We start from the raw sequence: 3,122 nt of genomic DNA, 5'->3' as shown, positions 1-3,122 counted from the left end.
CCCGAACGCGCTCGTGCAGCTTTCCGAAAGTCCGCGCTTTCCATAGGCTCCCACCTGCCTGTTGCGCATGGTCACTGGGAAGCGGCTAGTGGGCTCGGCTGCAGAATTATTGCTGCGCCAGAGGCTCCGAGGCCTAGAATCATTTGAGGTTTGCTAGATCCAGGAGGCTCCATGTCTTTAGTAACCTCAGACCTTCCCTACCCACTCCCATCACATCCATTCCCTGAAATCTAAGGTGGAAAAATCCACCACAGAAGCATATTAGCGATGCATTTAATGCAAATCATAATTAATACCACAACTTGAGTTAAACACATATTAATCTTATGACTTCCACACCTGCCCCCATGGTCCAGTTCACCCTCATGGCTCACCTGGATTATTGCAATAGCTTCTTGATTACACCTTACTTGGTGTAATCTTGTATTCTCCTTGGCTATTCTCCACACCACAGCCAGACAGACGTTTTAATAACGTCAAATTATGTCCCTCCTTTGCTTAAAACCCTGCGATGGTTTCCCATTTCACTCAGAGTGAAAACCCAGCTCTTTATAGTGGCCTACAAGGCCTGATGGAATCTAGCCACCTATACCTCCCGCACCTCTTCCCTGACTTTCCTGCTCCAATCTTGATAGACCCCTTCCTCTTCTAACCTGCCGGGTACTTCCGGCTGACCTGCTCCTTACCTAAGTGGCCATATGGCCCGCTCTCCCATCCCTTCGGGTCTTCTCAATGAAGCTCTCCCACCATTCCACTTAAATAGGAATCCCACCTCACTCTTGTTTCCTCGTCTAACATGCCCTATAGGTTGTTTGTTAAGTTTGTTTGTTTGTTTGTTTTTACTACTTATCTGCCTTCTCCACGGGAATACTAATTTCACAAGAGTAAGTATTTTTATTTCATTTGTTCTAGGTTGTGTGTTTAGGTCCTGGAACAGTACTTGGCCCATGGCAGGCACTCAATAGATATTTGTTGAGCTTATGAATGAGTGCTTGCATGGATTATGGGGGGCATCGCAAAAAGGGCCAAAGAACTCCAGAAAAATTTTTTGGAGGGTTCTAATAACTGGATGATCCCTGAAGGGGTGGAGTTGGGAGAGAAAGACTAGATTCATTCTAGACTGAAGGAGCAAGGTGATTCAAGACTCTGAGACTTTAAAAGGGCAGAGCAAGCTCAACTAAATGAACCACTGGGCTTATCACAGGCAGCAAGTCAAGCTGAAGAAACGGGGCTGAGAATGGCCGGGCACGGTGGCTCATGCTTGTAATTCCAGCACTTTGGGAGGCTGAGGCAGGTGGATCATCTGAGGTTGGGAGTTTGAGACCAGCCTGACCCACATGGAGAAACCCCGTCTCTACTAAAGATACAAAAAATTAGCCAGGTGTGGTGGTGCATGCCTGTAATCCCAGCTCCTTGGGAGGCTGAGGCAGGAGAATCACTTGAACCCGGGAGGTGGAGGTTGCGGTGAGCCGAGATCAGGCCATTGCACTTTAGCCTGGGCAACGAGAGTGAAACTCTGTCTTAACAAAAAAAAAAGAAAAAGAAAAGAAACAGGTCTAAGAGTGAAGACAAAAGTTTTCTCAGTCCCAAGTCCCACAGCATATTCTCCTTTACACATCTCCCGTTGTCTGTCTTAAGACACATCAGGAAGAAGCTGGAGAAGGCAGAGGAATGGGAAATATCTATTGGCTCATTATTTTAACCAGGCAAGTCAGAGGCACTTTATTTAGTGGTTCTGACGCTTTACTGTACTTTAGAATCACATGGTGTTCTTTATTTGAATACAAATTGTGGGACCTTCTGGCCCTCCCCACCCATCAACTTGTTGCAGATCTTGTATTTTGAGAAACACGGTACTAGTTGAAATATTGTGTAAGTAAATGACATGCTACCTATGAATAAATTACCAGGAAAGAATGGAATCATTTTGGAACTGGTAGTCAAACTATAACTTTTGATTAAAAGTAACCATCATGGTAAGGAGTGATGGACTGTGCATCAGGAAGGAAGCAGGAAACTACAAATCAGTTAGTTTCACTGGTAAACAATCTGATGGGATCTCTAACTAGGAAAACATGCTTAGGAAAACTTTAAGTGAGCTGTTTGTTCGTTTAACTGTTCTGGCTTCAGTATGGAGAGTAGATTAGAAAGAAGTAACACCAGAGATAAAAAGACTTGTCTTACCACAATCTAGGTAGTATGATGGTGACATAAAATAAAATGGTTTAAAAGGTGTTGGAAGGGCCAGGCGTGGTGGCTCACGCCTGTAATCCCAGCGCTTTGGGAGGCCGAAGTGGGCGGATCACGAGGTCAGGAATCGAGACCATCCTGGCTAACATGGTGAAACCCCATCTCTACTAAAAACACACAAAAAAATTAGCTGGGCATGGTAGCGGGCACCTGTAGTCCCAGCTGCTCGGGAGGCTGAGGCAAGAGAATGGTGTGAACCCGGGAGGCGGAGCTTGTAGTGAGCCGAGATTGCGCTACTGCACTCCAGCCTGGGCAACAGAGCAAGACTCTGTCTTAAAAAAAAAGTGATGGAAGACAGACACAGGGCATAGTACTATCAAGAGATAGTAGTAGTAGGATTTGGTGATTTATTGCAAATATTCACGGGTGGGAACGAAGAAAACAATATGCTATATGGCATCTTACATTTTGTAAAAATGGCCACAGCAATATATGTCCCATCCCACAAGTTATTCTTACAAGGTAGTGTTGATATACCTCCTTTTGAGAGGAGTTACCTATGCTTCCTCCCCTTGAAACTAGGTTGACCTTTGTAACTACCTAAGCCCATAGAATGCGGTGGAGATGATGCTGCCTAACTTCTAAACCTGCCTACATCCACAGAGCTAGCACCCAGATCAAGAAACACAACATGACCAGCAACGCAGAAGCCCTGATCCCTCTGTACTTCCTTTCGGTCACCTTCCCAAGGGCGTCACTATTGTGACTTTTAACAGAGAAGAATAGTTTTACTTGTTTTCGTCGTAGAATCTAGAGTCTAGAAAGTAGAATCCGGCCAGGCACGGTGGCTCATGCCTGTAATCCCAGCACTTTGGGAGGCCAAGGTGGGCAGATCACCTGAGGACAGGAGTTTGAGACGAGCCTGGCCCATG

The sequence above is a fragment of the Papio anubis genome, chromosome 13 (assembly GCF_008728515.1).
Source record: "Papio anubis isolate 15944 chromosome 13, Panubis1.0, whole genome shotgun sequence".
NCBI lineage: Eukaryota > Metazoa > Chordata > Mammalia > Primates > Cercopithecidae > Papio > Papio anubis.
The sequence above is the reverse complement of the archived record's forward strand: the minus strand, read 5'-3'. Positions refer to the sequence as shown.